Genomic DNA, 16942 nt, shown 5'->3' with positions numbered 1-16942 from the left:
AAGTGCTGCAAGCCCTGACCCAGGGGCAATGCAGAGCTGGAGAGGGGCAGGGCTGGAGTTGCCGGGAGCACTGGCAGAGCTCTGTGCGTGGGTATCCAGGGAGGATGAAGCTTTCCTGTCACCTGCCTGCACTAGGCCTGGCTTTCCTGAGCTGTCGCTCAGTGACCCAAGAGCCAAACTTTCCATAACTGCCAAACGTACAGCAAAGAACATGCTGGCTTTTGGCTGCAGGCACCAGGTGCGCTGACTGGGCAGGCAGGGAGCACAAGGCCACATTGCTGCGCGGCAGGATGCAGAATGAGCACCAGAGGGCGCTTCAACCTCAAATTCCCACAACAGGAAAAGTTACTTGTGTGGGAGCTGAGCATACGTTGCTTTACTGAAGGCATCTCGTCTGCCCACTCATTGGGGAAGGGTCAGTAAGTTCCCCAGCTCACCAGGAGGAGCCAGCTCATATCAGGTCCTGGCAGGGGGTGAGGAAGGCAAAAGCTCTTCCTGCCAGACCAGCGGGGAGAGGGTGTTCTCCATTCCCAGAGCAACCCTCTGTGCTGGCATCTGATGCTTCTTGCCTCTGGTGTTAGGAGCTCTCCTGGTGGGGCTGCCTGTGCATGGCAGGGGTGGGGCAGTTTGAATGTCCCACATTTTGCACATGCACCGTCCCGGCAGATACATCTGCTCTCTAAATGGTGATTGCCCCTCCAGCTCTCTCCAAGCTCTTCACAGAGCAGTGACCTCTAGGCTGGCGGTGCGTGGCACATGCGGACAAATGTCTCCCTGGAGGCCCAGCAATCCCCCACCTGACAAGCTCTCCAGACACCGTGTTCTCTCCCAGACGAGCTGGGGGCTGTAACGGTCAGTATTGTGGCCTGTGGAATTGTAACACATCTAACTCGTTTTATCCTTTGGCTGCTGGGGGTTCTCTTCCTTTGGACCAGTTTCTGCCAACAAGGTGCGGAGCCCTTGACTCCAGGGGTAGTGTAATAGAAAACAATGGGGCTCACTGTGGAGTGAGATGCCACTGGAGAGGTGTAAGCATGTCGGGATCTGGCCCTTCCTTCACTCTCTAACCCTGTTCTGGAACTAGCCTGTCCACGAGATTCTGTTCAGTTGTAAAGTGACCTGGCATCTGAAGAGTTAACACAAGGGCATTTGGGAGCTAGAGGGGGCTCTCACAAAGGTAAGCAGCGGGCACAAACACTGGGGAAAGGGGCTAGTTTAACCCTTTAACATCCCAGCAAATGGACACCCCCCCAAATAAGTGGTTGAGCTCAGCAGTTATTTTCATGCCTAATGAAGAGTTTTAAACCTGAAAAAGTGACTGGCAGCTGCATGTGGCTGTTCTGGTGGAGTCTGGAGGCTCCACAGACACACTTCCAGGAGGTCTGGGTTCTCTCTCCGTGTGCCCCCTAGAGGCTCTGTCCCGCCCAGCCCACAGAGCTCTGGGGCTCTGAGGGCAGACTGGACGGGCTGGCCGTGCAGGGTGCCTGGCGCGGGGTCAGGGCTGCGACATGTGTAGCTGGTAACAACAGGGCCATTCCAAGTGAGTGGCTGAACTGGAGCTTCCTGGCCAACATCTGGAACTGAAGGTCATGTCACTGTGCAGTAAGGTTTTGGATCTGATCTGCTACCTCAGGATCAGGAGCTATTAATGTTCTCATGCTGCTAATGCGGCTGGACCAGGGTCCAGCTAGCCCATAGGCTGCCTCAGCAAAAAAAGGCCAATGTCCATTTAGGCCAGTGACTCTTCAGAGGAAGGCATAACCCTCCCCACCATAACTATACAGTATACCATAGGTGGGTGGGTGGGTGTTTCTTCCTGACTTCAGCCAGGGATCAGTCTATACCCTGAGGCAAGAGGATGAGTTAACAGTAACCCTCAGCACTGGCATGGCACTATTCATCTGTAACCATCACAGCACTTTGCAAAGGTGAGAATCCTCGTTCCCATTGTATTGAAGAGGAAACTGAGGCACAGAGAGGCTACATGACTTTCCCAAGGTCACATAGTGAGGCTGTGGCAGGGCCAGGTAGAGAACCCAGATCTGTGACTCTCCAGCCGCCTAGCCCCATGTCCCATGCACTGAGCCACCCTGCCTTACATCATTACTACCCATCAAGCCAGCTCAGCTTGTTCTCCTTTGAAACATGCAGGTTAGTGCGTTGTTGCACTAAAAAAACCAACCAACCATTTCCCTTTAGCCCTTGGAGATGGGCTGCCTTTTCGTGTGATGGAGAGGGTATTGAGGCGGGGGGGGGGGCACCCTGGTAGAGATGCGGGGAGTTGGTGGAATTCTGCAAAGGGCCCATTGTCTGTTTGGGGTTGGATCACTGAAGCGTTTTGCGGGACTTTCCCGCAGCTGGGGAACGGTGAGCTCAGGTGTGGATCCAGGCTGCAGCATGACCTGGATGTGCTCCAGTCTGCCGTCCCCAACAGTACCTACAAACTCAGCTCTGCGGCCAGCTACTGGCAGGGCTGGGCTGTCATCTGTAAGCTGCTCCCATGCTGCAGACTCATCACCTGCTGCTGCTTTCTGTGAGCGGCAGGCAGAGAACCAGGGGGAGTAATAGCTGGAATAGCAAAGCAAACCAGCTCAGTGCTATCCTGGCCAGGGGGATGCCCTCAGCCCACATGCAGTCACATCCCAGGAGAGCAGTGGTGGGTGGTTTGAGACTCCAGCACCGAGACAGGCCAGACTGGTTTCTACTGAAGGGGCATAAACAGCTGCCAGATGGGATTTGGAGTTAGGCCCTTATATACAAGGCTCCACTGATCCCCCAGGGAACATGGCTTCCTGCTGGAGGTCAGTGGCACTGTCCATGGGACACAGCCGTGCTTCGGAGGGCGAGTGAGTGACTCAGGATTTGCATCCTGGCTCGGCAGTGCTGAGGCCAGGGATAAGGAGGGCAGGGAGGCAGGTGATAATGAGTCAGCCTTAGCGGGGGCATGCCAGGAGACATGGTGATTCATAGATTCCAAGGCCAGAAGGGTCAGTCTAGTCTGAGCCCTGGAGAACACAGGCCAGAGAACATCTCCAACAGGTGCCTTAGAAGTGCTGAGGAGAGGAGGTAGCTAGATCTGATGTGAGCAGGGCCAGAAGAGGGCAGCTGGCTCTGATGTCCCAGGACACAGGATGTGGAGCAAAGGAAAGCCCCCATCATCTGAGTGGGTGGAGCAGGTTGGGCTGGCATCCAGTCACTCTCCTGCTCGATTAGGCTGTATGCTGGGCAGGGAGGGTTGCCAACACTGTATTTCAGAAACTGTTTCCTTAGCATTCCTGCTCCACCTCTCCCCTGATATTGTTACTATTATCATCATTATTAGTATTAATACCAATAAGCAGGACTCACCTATGCTTGCCAGGGCTATTTTTTGCTGCTTTCTGCAGCACACAGCCACTCCCAATCTTCCTGTATAGAGATGAAGACATAAGAGACGTCTCTTGTAAGGAGTTGTTGGCCACCCTAACGCAGGGGGATTGTTCAATTGGAGCTGGGCAGCCAGCAACTCTCAACGAGCACCTCCCGCCCAGTGCAGCAAATCAGGGGCCAACACTGGCGGAAAAGGGAACGAGTCCACCCGAGCACAGATTCCATCCCAGAAGCACCCTGGCAGGGGGAGTGCCTGGTGCTCAGAGCAGGGGCTGGGCTCCTAACTTCCATTCCCGGGGCTGCTGAGGACTCCCTGGGTGAGGGCAAGTCACCTGGTGCCTGCTTTGCAGCGGGGCAAGACCCTGCAGCGCTTGTGAACTCTGACAGATTTAGGGTGCTCAGCACCCCTGGAAACCAAGCCCCTTTCCCATCTCGATTCCCCTGTCAGCAAAATGGGGGAAGGACACTCACATCCCAGGGACGCTAGAAGGTTACTGCAGGTTGGCAAAGTGCTTTGAGATCCTCAGAGAGGAGGTACCAGAGAAGGAAAGGCTGGTGAGTGGTGGGGACCATTACAAAAGGCCGGGTGTGATGGCTGCCATCTCTGCTGGCACCTCCAGACCTGAACCTGCTAATCTGCTTGCCCTGAAGCGCTGGGACCTGTGATATACTCACAACCTCTACGGATCCAGCAGAGAGTGGGATGCATGACACACACTGGCCAGTGGGTTCTACGGGTAACGTGTAATCCCAGGCTTGCTCAGAGTGGTGCTCTGACCCCCTCTAGTGGCAGCTATGTTCCCTGGAGCAGGGGTGGGCAAACTACGGTCTGCAGGGCAGATCTGGCCCGCCAGCCGTTTTAATCCCGCCCTCGAGCTCCTGCTGGGGAGTGGGGTCTGAGGCTTGCCCCACTCCGGTGCTTCAGCCGGGGAGCAGGGTCAGAGGCTGCTCCACGTGGCTCCCAGAAGCAGTAGCATGGCCCCCCTCCAGCTCCTACATATAGGGGCAGCTAGGGGGCTCCACTCTGCATGCTGCCCCTGCCCCAAGTGCTGCCCCCCAAGCTCCCCTTAGCCAGGAACCACGGCCAACAGGAGCTGCAGGGGTGGTGCCTGCGGACAGGGCAGTGTGCAGAACCACTTGGCTGCACCTCCGCATAGGAGCTGGAGAAGGGACGTGCCGCTGCTTGCGGGAGCCGCTTGAGGTAAGCACTGCCTGGTGGCTGCACCCCTGAACCATCCCCTGCCCTCCAAACCCTTCAGTCCCAGCCCAGAGCGCCCTTCTACACCCCAAACTCCTCATCCCCAGCCAGATCCCTCACCCCTCCACACCTAACCCCCCTGACCCCATCCCAGAGCCCCCTCCCGCACCCTGAACTTTTCATTTCTGGCCCCACCCTGGAGCCCGCACTCCCAACCAGAGCCCTCAGCCCCTCCCACACTCCAACCCCAATTTTGTGAGCATTCATGGCCCGCCATACAATTTCTATTCCCAGATGTGGCCCTTGGGCCAAAAAGTTTTCCCATCCCTGCCCTGGAGAATGATGAGCCTGCTACAGCCTTGGCTAATAGATGTATCTTTTATAGCTCATGCATTCAGCTCCAGGGGTCGAAGGTTTGATCCCTGCTGCTGATGCCTGGCATTACACATAGTTCTGAAGTCTGGGCTCATTTACCTCTAGGGGAAATTCCCGTTGAAAATTTGCAACAGGTTCCAGTTGTCCGTCTCAGTTTTGGAATAGAGCAATAGATCTATGGGGCTACTGGGGTTCCTGATTCCACTAACAGAGACCTGCCAAAGGGCCTTAATGGTACCTACTGGACTTTCCCTTGGGGTCTTCTCTCTCCCATGTGTTTCCCCTCTAATCAGTTTTAGTTTGTACAGCCTCTGCCAGCTCCCTTCCCAGCATGCCCCACTCCTGGTCTGTGCCCATCCCCATCCATTTAAGGGGTAGCTATTCCTCAGCCAGGAATTCTGTAATATACCTGGCAGTTTTTACGTACATTACTGGAACGATGGATAGATTTATTCCAAGAGTAACATGCCTCTACGTTCCTTGGTACAGATTCACTCCAAGGTTATCTATCTATCTCATTCCATGTCCGCAGGGCACTGCCTGTGTTATTAGCAAGGCTGAGGTCACTACAACAGGTGCCAACTGACCAACAAGCTGCCTTTAGGTTCTGTCCATACCGTGTCTTGAACCCTGATCAAAGTTTCAAGCACCTGTTTGCTAGTGCGCTCCCTAACTATCAGCGGCTAGGACCACTATTGCTAACACACTGTGGGTAGGAAGTTTCATTAATAACTCTCCTGGTTGAAACTGCTGAGAGACTGTACTAGAGTCTGGGTTTTATAAAATGGTTTAGGTGCAGCCTCAAACTGTGTTAGGTGGAAAATGTGTTTGAAACAGTTCTGGTGAGAACACGGGCTTCATGATCAGGCCCCTTTCATCTCTTTGATCTTAATTAGTTAATGTTTGTAAGGTGCTTTGAAGATGGAGCGCTCTATGCGACTGTTAAGTGGTGTTATTATTATTATTATTCAATCTATGCATGACCCACATGCCTGCTCCATAGCGAAGTTCGTTGTGCAGGATGACAGCCCCAGCTGCTGCATGAGAGCTGCTCAGGGGAGAAATTGCTAAGCTGGTCAGGGCTGAGCTCCGGTTTAATTGCTCTAAATAAACTGCTTGGTTCCGCAACCAAGAATTAGCCACTTCCTGGAAAGATTCTGGTGCCTGGGAGAGGCAGCCTGCAAGGGCTTTGTCTGTGACGAGTGAGGAGGGGAACATGTCACTCGGCATGGGGGTTAGCCAGCCGGAGTGACACCAGAAGGGCTGGAGATGCAGGTGCAGAGGATTCACTATCCATCAAACCATTAGCCTGGTAGATGCAGGATCACTGGGCAGCTGGCTAGGCACATGCTTGGCTTTGTTCGTCATCCTCTGTGCAGGGGAAAGAAGCTTTCCTGACTTCTGTGGGGAGGAGTTTATGGCTATAATTACTCTGATCTTATTGTTGTTGTGACCAATATCACATGAACCACGATCAAAGCCTCTTAGTACTCCATGCTGTACATGCCTAGTAAAGATCACTGCAGGCCCTGGGGAGCTTACAGTCTGAGTAGAGATAAGGCACAGAGAATCACAGCTTGCCCGAGGTCACACAACAAGTCTGGGCAGAACAGGAAATGAAATCTGGATTTCCTGAGGGCCACTCTAGTACCTTCACCTCAAGGCTAGCTCCTTTTCCAGCATGCTTGTATACACAGCTACGCAGACCTGATCTAGAAACAGCTAAACACTTTAAGTGGGACATCTGGTGAACTGATCATAGCCACCCCTTGAAACACACCGGAGGAGGAGGCTTATGGTAGCACAGAAGGGGAGAACAATTATACAGATGTGGCTAAAAAATAAAAAAGTGGGTCTCTTCCCTCCTAGTTAGGGGTGTCTGGCATGTCTCTGTGCTGGTCTAAAATGATCTGCTCTTTCAATTTGCTCTCCAGAACGTTATTGTTTTCCTTCCAAGTAGCAGACAGGATGATCTTGATTCAAATCAGTGGCTGGGAGGGGAGCTGAGAGGTTGGTTATCAGCAGAACGTTTATTGTCTTGTAGGAGTGATTAAGAGCAGGTCCTCAAGGAAACCATTTTGAAGCACTTGGAGGAGAGGAAGGTGATCAGAAACAGTCAACATGGATTCACCAAGGGCAAGTCATGCCTGACCAACCTGATTGCCTTCTATGATGAGATAACTGGCTCTGTGGATATGGGGAAGGCAATGGACATGATATAGCTTGACTTCAGGAAAGCTTTTGATATGGTCTCCCACAGTATTCTTGCTAGCAAGTTAAAAAAGTATGGATTGGATGAATGGACTATAAGGTGGATAGAAAGCTGGCTAGATTGTTGGGCTTAATGGGTAGTGATCAATGGCTCAATGTCTAGCTGGCAGCCAGAGTGCCCAGGGGTCGGTCTTGTTCAACATCTTTATTAATGATCTGGATGATGGGATAAATTGCACCCTCAGCAAGTTTGCAGATGACACTAAGTTGAGGGGAGAGGTAGATACACTGGAGGGTAGGGATAGGGTCCAGAGTGACCTAGACAAATTGGAGTATTTGGCCGAAAGAAATCTGATGAGGTTCAACAAGGACAAGTGCAGAGTCCTGCACTTAGGACCGAAGAATCTCATGCACCGCTACAGGCTGGGGACTGACTGGTCAAGCAGCAGTTCTGCAGAAAAGGACCTGGGGATTACAGTGGACGAGAAGCTGGATATGAGTCAACAGTGTGCCCTTGTTGCCAAGAAGGCTAACGGCATATTGGGCTGCATTAGTAGGAGCATTGCCAGCAGATCATGGGAAGTGATTATTCCCCTCTATTTGGCACTGATGAGGCCACATCTGGAGTATTGCGTCCAGTTTTGGGCCCCCCACTACAGAAAGGATGTGGACAAATTGGAGAGAGTCCAGCAGAGGACAGTGAAAATGATTAGGGGGCTGGGGCACATGACTTATGAGGAGAGGCTGAGGGAACTGGGGTGACTTAGTCTTCAGAAGAGAAGAGTGAGGGGGGATTTGATAGCAGCCTTCAACTACCTGAAGGGCGGTTCCAAAGAGGATGGAGCTCGGCTGTTCTCAGTGGTGATAGGTGACAGAACAAGGAGTAATGGTCTCAAGTTGCAGTGGGGCAGGTTTAGGTTGGATATTAGGAAACACTGTTTCACTAGGAGGGTGGTGAAGCACTGGAATGGGTTACCTAGGGAGATGGTGGAATCTCCTTCCTTTGAGGTTTTTAAGGTCAGGCTTGACAAAGCCCTGGCTGGGATGATTTAGTTGGGGATTGGTCCTGCTGTGAGCAGGGGGTTGGACTAGATGACCTCCTGAGGTCCCTTCCAACCCTGATATTCTAGGATTCTATGAAAGGTGGTTTAGTGTGTGTGTGTGGGGGGGAGGGGGGTCTTTTTGCTTCAAATTGCTTTAGTAGCTCCCTCAGGCAGGATCGAGCATGGAGAGAGTAAGGAAGGCCAGTGTTGTTTTACAAGCCCTTATCTTGTGTATATTTAAGTGCAGAGAATATCTTCAACCCAAGCTGCCTTGCAATTTTGTCTGTCTCTACAGAGGAACAGAAACAAGCATTTGATCTGCAGGGGGAAGCACGTTTATGCGTTTGTCTCTGCTTCTGTTTGAGGTGCCTAGTCATGTGCCTGCTGTATGTTTCCGCTCTTCTCTCATTCCCTACATAGGAACAGCGCAGGATTGGATCCTTCTGCTGTTTGAGTTGATGTGAGTCAAGCACGGGCGGCACGTGAATCACCTGTTTGGGGAGGCTAGTCCCCAGCCCTGCCCCTTCCCCTTTCCCCCACCCCTTCCACCCCTGCCTCCTGCTAGAGCCCTGAGCCCCCTACCGTGGCCACCGGCCCACCCTGCCCCAGCCCTGGGCGGCCTCAGCACTGGCCTGCATCCCCCTGAGTCCTGGGCCGCAGGCCAGCCCACCCTAGCCCCAGCCCACTTTGGGACAGAGGAGCAGCCTGCCTGGGCTGAGGCCACAGAGGAAGTGACTGGAAGCAGGAGGAGACCTCGGGATGGAGCGTGGCTGGGGCCACGCGTGGCAGTTTGGGGAGCCTTAGCCTCCCCTGGACTGCGATACCCTTTGCCCATGGAGTCAGGCCATGGAAATCAGTGGTGCCGGGATTTGGAGTCAAGACACAAATTAGATGTGTATTATTCTATGTATGAATCACATTGGTATCAGAGGCCAACCCAACTCAGAGCTTCATCTGGGGCAGGGAAACACTCAGTGCTTTGGAATCCAGCTCCTGAGCTGGTGTAAAACACGTATCTCCACCAGCGTCATGCCGTCAGTGGAGCTATCCTGCTTTACACCAGCTGAGGATCGGGACCCAGATGTTTATCTGTGCTAATGCAATGTGGCTCTTTGTCCCCCTCTAGTGGCTAGATGATGTGTCGAGGTTTGAGTCAGCTACAGCCTCTGAGCTAAAGGAGCAGGTCAGTGAGTAGCTGCTCCTTTAGCTCAAGCAGTAGAGGTTTGTGCATCCAGATCCAGAGATGCAGTTCAATCTCTGCAGCTAGCCCACCTCAAGGCATTGTCACACAACGCCTAGGGATCTGCAGCAACGAGGGGGTAATCTTGGTTTGGTCGGAACCAGTTTCCAGTGGTTGTGGGCAGAAATTTGGGTAACAGTCCCGATCCCTATGTCCCTAAGATACCAGTGCTACAACCGCTGATCCTATAGTCACTCATAGTCAAAACAACCAGCTGCTCTTAGCCTAGGTGTGGCAGCCTGGCTGTGTGTGCTCCCAGGGGGAGGGCAAGGAGGGGTTGTGGCATTGCTCACCCTTACTTTGACCACCATTTTCATCAGCTGCGACTTGCTCCTGGTTTCTAATTGCCCTGGGAGTAGCGGGGAGCTGCAAGAGTTGAGGTCAGGCAACACATGCACCTCTATCTATTGACTCAAATTGGCAGCCAGCCTGTCAGCCAGGCTGGGGCTGATTCACCATTCTCATTGCCACACCCAGCTCCCCAATGATTCCCAAATAGACAAGGAAGAAGCACCACCCTGCAGGAGCAAAAACCATGGCCCAAATTCTGCCCTCCCACCCCATGAAATGGGGCCAGAGGGGGTGTGAAAATGGCCAAATGGAACTCTCTCTAATACAGGTACATCAGGCACTCCTCAGCAAGTGTGGTCTGACTCCTCCAGGGAAGCAAGGCCAAGTTCCTATCACATTATGCTAACCCACCCTCGTCTGAGTTCAAACCTTCCCCTCCACCCCAGGTCAATGGCAACTCTGATGTTCTTACTGTCCATGCCCATCACCCCAACTCCAGACCAGATTCAACCGGCCAGAACAACATGATAAGAGAGTTTAGTGATAGTTTCTCAACGGCGCTCTGGAGGGTATCTTTGCTTTTTCCTCCTGCCTGCTCTCTCTCCCCCTGACTGCACCACGGGAGCATGTGCTTTCACACTCTGGGACCTGATTCAGCACAGGAAGCTTGCAGCAGGTCACTCCCCTCAGCTCTAATCGGATTCCAGTTTAGTGAACTTGTTGCAATTCCATTTTGTGTACTTGACCTTTAAATTGGAGAGAAGTCCCTGACCCACTCCTGGCTGCAGAGGCAGCTGCTATTTTGTGTTCCATTCAAATGCAGCCTGCTATGCAAGAAACACACACTGTGCCCTCTCTCATGGGGACCCTACTTTTGTTCTTTCTTGGTTTTTTCTCTTAATATAAAAGGCATTCTGGCGGAGAGTCTATGGTCGCTCTCTGTGGGAAAAACATAACTGGCCCATATGAAATAAACCTAAAGAACTGAGTAAGGATGAAATTGTATGGAAATTACTTGAAGGAAACAATGGAATTGAATAGAATAGCCTATCCCTACTACAGAAATCCATAGGCTGGTTTAACGAAGACAGAGCAAAGTGATCAATAGTATTCAGTTTAATAGGCATTTCTGTCAATGGAAGGATGGTCCTGAGGCTAAGGAAGAGGCATGGGCATGAGATGTGGGTACGATCCCTGGCTCTGCCACAGACTCCCTGTGTGACCGTGGGCAACCTGTATAATATCTCTGTGCCACTTCCATTGTCCATGTCGATTGTAAGCGCCTCAGGGCCGAGGTGATCTCTGGCTAAGTGTCTGTGTAGCACTTAGACCAACAGGGTCCTGATCTTGTTTGGTTCTTACAGATGTGACTACCACAGAAATAATAATAACAGATGCCCATCAGTGTTATTTGGAGCAGGGGACTGCACAGTGGGATGGAGTGAAGAGGACTGACTGAACCAGAGAAATCATGAGGCTCCTGACTTCTCAGCTACATGGGGGACAAACAAGTGTAGCTCTTAGTTCACATGGGCCTGGGCTACAAGCCTCATCCCAACACAAGCGCTGCATGGGGATGCCCAAGTGCTGAAAGCACGGAGTCATCCAAGCAATGGTTGGTTAGCAGCGCCTCCTTTGCCTAGTGCCGACAGGCCCTTGGTGTCATAGCAGTGCTTGGCAGTAAATTGAAGAGAAGTGTCAGATCTTGATTCAGCCTTTTGATTTAAAGTCACTCATAAAAAACCTAACTGCTCTGTGTACTAAACCAGACTCAGATTAGAGCTGAGGGAGAGACCTCCTGCAAGCTTCAGGTGCAGGAGGAGGTCTCTAGCAGGGTGGCTACCCCCAATCCTAAAATAGAAGGGGTTAAAAGCAGCCCTGGAGAGGGCTGTGGCTGGGGATGGCTGATTGGGGAAGCAGCCGTAGCTGGGCCATGCCCCAGTCAGGCCCCAGCTGGCCTGATAAAAAGGCTGTGAGCCAGAGGCCCAAGGAGTCTCTTTCCAGGCTAGGAGAGAGCAGGGTCCACCCAACAGGGTACTGAAGGTGGTGCAGTGCTGGGGAAGGAGCAGGCTAAGCAGGGGCGCTCCTGGTTGGCAACTCCCCAGGCTGTAAGGCCTGGTCCAAGGCCCATAGAGGTACTGGAAGGCAGCAGGTCCGAATCCCCTTGCCTATGACGAGTGGCCTTTACACTGCAGTCTGCCCCAGGGAGTGGGGGCTTGGTGATGACTAGCAGTAACCCAGACTGAGGCAAGGTGGGGATAGTGGGTTGGGGGTTCCCCAGGATGGGGAGACCCAGAGGCAGAGTGTGGGGGTACTGGCAGGGGGCAGAACCCTAGAGAAAGGGGTACTGGGATCTGTGAGGGACATGAGGGCCAGAGCAGTGCAGATTGCCAGCCTGCAGAGGGTGCTCCAGGCTGGAAAAGAGCTAATTCCTAAGGATAACCAGCAGGAGGTGCCGCAGGGGTGAGTCTGCTGCTTTATAAGGTCCCAGCATGGGAAAGCACATGCCCCCAGGGTGGAGTTAGCGGGAGGCAAAGAGAAACTCCCTCATCCCCTTCTCCAGCAGGGGGCTCCTCCCCTAGCCAGGCTGCTTCCCTTAATTCAGGAATGTCTATGGACATTGCAGGCCTTGTGACAGTGTGGGGAACAGTGAACATTTTGGCTAAAAGATGGCTGAAGGGCCAGGCACTGAGAAGGATAAAGGAACCCTGATTTTCACATTACATGTGCTGGGAGCCATCTGTTTCATTATTCACTGGAATTTGGATAAAGGCAGAGGTCACAAAAAATGTTCCCAAAGCCTGAACACGTCAGCAGATTTTAACACCAGTGATGATCCCAACACTCCTATGGTGAAGTGCGTTATTCATTATTGGCCAGCCTCTTGCTTAAACCATTTCAATCATCCAAATGGGGAGGGAAACAACACCATGCGCATTAGGGGCTGTCATCAACTCACTGTCCTGCAGCATCCCCTTGGGGCATGACATAGTGTTTCAGCAATTCTGCTTTGCTCTCGTCCCCAGGACTTCAGCAGTGAGCTTGTCCTCCAGCAGGTCACGTTGTGGTTCCATCCCATTATCTGTGTCCCAAAATAATGGCAATCAGCACAATATCTTCAACCTTTCCAGGGCTCCTTGTCAGGCCCAAGCTTCTTCCAGGACGCTGGCTAACAGGTCCCTTGCAAAACCCCCAAACCAGATGAAATACAAACTAAACAACTTTGACCCATCTCAGACTTGAGCCTTTTGTCTATCTCACATTCCCCCCAGTTCTCAACTCTTCTACCAAACACCAACCCACAAGGCTTCCTCCCTGGAGCCTTGCTCCTTTTTCAAGGCCCATCACAGCAGCTAACACCACTCCTGTACATTTTCCTCACAGTTCTTCCTCCAGCTGGCTTCAGTCAGGTCCTTCCCATAGAGAAGGAACTCCAGACCACCTCACTCCTGGGACTCCACCATTCTCAGCTCTTTCCTTTTAACTCCTCCTTGAGCCTGACACACCCTCTGGGTGAAACAAGGTGCAGCTAATAGAGCTCTCAGGCCTTCTCAGGTGATGTGGGGTTTATATGCCCCCTAAGAGAGACCAACCACAGAACATGAATAATGAATACAAAATAGTTGGAATGAAGTGTTTGTGGACAACACATGGCATGAAAATGATTGGTCCAAATTTTTCAGCTAATACTTACAAAGAGTGAGCTCTCAAATGAGTTGCAAACCAAACACAGGTCTGCATTTGTAACAGATCCAGTGCCATGTTCTCAGTTGGGGAAAATCTATGCAGCTTGACTGACATCAGAGCAATGCCAGTTTAAACTAGTTGAGGATCATTATTTGTAATGAATAGTTTGACCAGATCTGTCAGTCATTCCAAGAATGGTAGGGTGGGAAGGAGACACAAAAGGAAAGAGAGGACTTGTCTAGGGCTGGCTCAGGAAGGAATACCTAACTGCCTTTCATCTAATCTGTTATCTACAGTTATAGCCAGAGCTTGTAGTACCACCTCTAGTTAAAATTGCCCTTATAAAAGACCTTCTTGTCAGCTGTTTGAAAACGTTACCAGTTTGGACTGAAATTTTCCATGCTGGGCATCTGCCTCAAGATGAATTTTCTTTTCAAGGTTCAGCTAAGATATTCCAGTCATTTTTAAGAACAAAATTAGGGAAAGAGGTGTTGTTTTGCCATGTTAAAAAAATCTTTCAGCTGTTTTGTTGAGAAGGTTGAGAGGGTGGGTCACCTTTTTGCCATCCCTGCAAAAATCTGCCCAAATTTGGGCAAATTATAAACCGTTTTTGAAAAATCTCTCTTTGCACATGCTATGTAGAGACTTGTCAGACTCTCCAAAGAGTCTGTCTGCATTGAGCATGCTCCAGCCCAGGAATGCAGCTGTTGAGTAGGTCTTTCCCTGCAGTTGCTGCTCCCGCGTGCTGGGGTGTGCTGTGGCACCAGAACTGGGAAACTGTCTTTCCTGCGCTCTCAATGCTCCCCATGCAAGGTGTGTCTCTCTTCCCCCTTTTAGTGCTGATCCACATAAAGAATGACAATCTATTACTGCTGCAGATTACGCCTGTAGCTGAACTGGCAGAGATCTGTTTGGGGGATCTAAAAGTGATCATGTGATGAACCACGTGGGGGTGTCGGCATCATTCTACATGATGGAATTTGTTCAGTTTGCTTTTTTAAAAACCTAGGAAATTGCACACATAAAACTATATTGAAAAGCCACAAGTAAGTTGGCAAAGTCAAGCACTCAGAAATTAGGAAATGCCAAAATTAAGGCCTGTGCAACCTTAATACTGCCCCCTTGTGTGTGTGCATTATGCTACAGTCTTTAATGACGTGATCAGATACTATTTTTTCCACGGGCCCCCTGCCTCATTCAGAGCACAGGATGGACTGTGAATGGATCAGAACTAGCTAGTGTAGGAGGCTGCAATCTGTAGGACTCCTGTTCCTTTGTTGCACAAGTTGGAAGATGTTTGGTGACTGAGGCAGGAGACTGTAGGAAGAGAAAGGAGGGCCTCATGGTTAAGGAAGTTGACTCATAGAAATGTAGGGTTGGAAGGGACCTCAAGAGGGCCTCAAGTCCAACCCCCTGCACTGAGGCAGGAACAAGTAATCCTAGACCATCCCTGACAGGTGTTTGTTGAGCCTGTTCTTAAAAACCGCCAATGATAGGGATTCCACAACCTCTCTTGGAAGCCTATTCCAGAGCTTAACTCCCCTTATGGCTAGAAAGTTTTTCCCAATATCTAACCTACATCTCTCTAGCTGCAGATTAAGCCCATTGCTTCTTGTCCTGCCTTCAGTGGACATGGAGAACAATTGATCACTGGCCTCTTCATAACAGCCCTTAGCAGACGTGAAGATTATTATCAGGTCCCCCCCTCTGTTGTCTTTTATGAAGACTAAACATGTCCAGGTATTCAACCTTTCCTTACAGGTCAGGTTTTCTAAACCTTGTTATCATTTTTGTTGCTCTCTTCTGGACTCTCTCCAATGTATCCAGTTTCTTCAAGTGTGGTGCCCTGAACTGGACACAGTGCTGCAGCTGAGACCTCACCAGAGCTGAGTAGAGCAGCACAGTTACCTCCTATGTCTTACATACAACACTCCTATTAATACACTGCAGAATATTAGCCTTTTTTGCAACTGCATCACATTGTTGACTCATATCCAATTTGTGATACACTATAACTCCCAGATCCTTTCCAGCAGTACTACTACCTAGCCAGTTATTCCCCATTTTGTAGCTATGTGGTCAGAGTGGATTTGATTTAAATCAAATTGATTTAAATCACTAGTCAGGAAGACTCGATTTAATCATGGATTTCTATATAAAAGTACATTCTTGTGGGTTGGTATAACCTTAATACATATTCTTCACAACTCAGAGATAGATATAGGTTTCATTTTTAGAAGGTACACACTATACATTTTTAAAGTGATTTATTTTGAAAACTTTTCACATTAGTTTTACAGCTATATCAGAAAATGAATGATTATTTGGTTATTTCATTTACCAAAGGTAATTGAAGCTGATATTTATGAAGTCATTGGGAGGTGAAGTATCTCCAATTCAACAGGTTAATCATTAATATTTGGAGGATTTTCTTGTCGTACTGTATTAGGAGGAGAACATCACCAGACAGACATTTACATTGTTTTATTTAATTAAAATAACAACATTATGTTATCTGGATTTTATTCTTCAACAGCAAACATACAATATTTTAACAAAATAAGCACGTGAATTTTTGAATTTAGTTAAACATTCAAGTTTTTTAAAATCAGGTTTGTTTTTGTTAAAATTGTTTTTAACTAAAATAGTTAAATGAAATATTTTAACACCCCCCCCCCCCCCCGATTATGTCAGTCAGGTCAACTTAAAATATTTGTTTCTGCAGCTAACTCAGTCGTCTTCACCTTCATTTTCCTGTTTGTTCATAATCTGGAAAAGAAAAACAAGCTTTCCTGCTTTGTCAGGTCCCAAATGATTTCTCAATTTGGAATGAATTAGTCCAAAGGAAGAAAATATTCTTTCTACACTGGCAGAAGAAGCTACTGCTGTTAAAAGTGAGATTATCACTTCAACAGTCTCTGAATCCAAGTGCTTAAGTGACTTCCACTAGTTCACTGTAGAAGTCTGACTTTCTTTAAAACATCATCAGCAAACATATATTTCTTGAAGGTTCACCGTTAGCCCTGAAGTTTATTATAGTTGTCATTATGGAGGGATGATTGCTAGATGTCCATGTCGTAGCCAACTCCTCTTGTTGAGCAGTTAAGGTTTGACCCTGGTACCGAGTATTGAGAATATTTGCAAGAAAATGAGCTGGAGATAGTGCTTCTCCCACTCTTTTTTTAAATGCTTGTAATTTAACTCTGTCATTGCATATTTTTAGGATCTCACTCAGTTCCTTCCAAATTTCAACAGCATCAGCAATAAAACAGCTATTTCCCTGCATTTTGTTCAAGGCTAAGAAACAGGCTTCAGGGAACTCAGCATGTGTTCAACATTTCTCTTAAGCCCCATGTTGAGAACTTTGGCTGTGACAGTTGCCATCTATTTTTTGACGATTTTGTTCACAAACTGTCATCAGATTAGGCCAGTTCTTGATCTAGTGCTCAAAACAGTCCACTACTGAGTTCCATCACAAGTCTTGTGGGAGAGTTAGCTTGGTTCTTCCCACTTTATTCAGAGCAGCTG

The 16942-nt window shown here is 49.7% G+C and overlaps 1 long non-coding RNA gene across 1 annotated transcript; it reads right to left on the bottom strand.

Moving 5' to 3' along the window:
* Window positions 1-13227, bottom strand: LOC122461924. The gene is made up of 3 exons (XR_006284188.1): window positions 12687-13227; window positions 3349-3408; window positions 1-1580 (listed from the first exon to the last, which is right to left on the bottom strand). It is a non-coding gene; the product is annotated as an uncharacterized LOC122461924 (long non-coding RNA).
* Between the last annotated feature and the right edge of the window lie 3715 nt (window positions 13228-16942).

The sequence above is a fragment of the Chelonia mydas genome, chromosome 10, assembly GCF_015237465.2.
Source record: "Chelonia mydas isolate rCheMyd1 chromosome 10, rCheMyd1.pri.v2, whole genome shotgun sequence".
NCBI classification, from domain to species: Eukaryota; Metazoa; Chordata; order Testudines; family Cheloniidae; genus Chelonia; species Chelonia mydas.
Note: the sequence above shows the minus strand (reverse complement) of the source record. Positions and strands in the feature narration are given on the sequence as shown.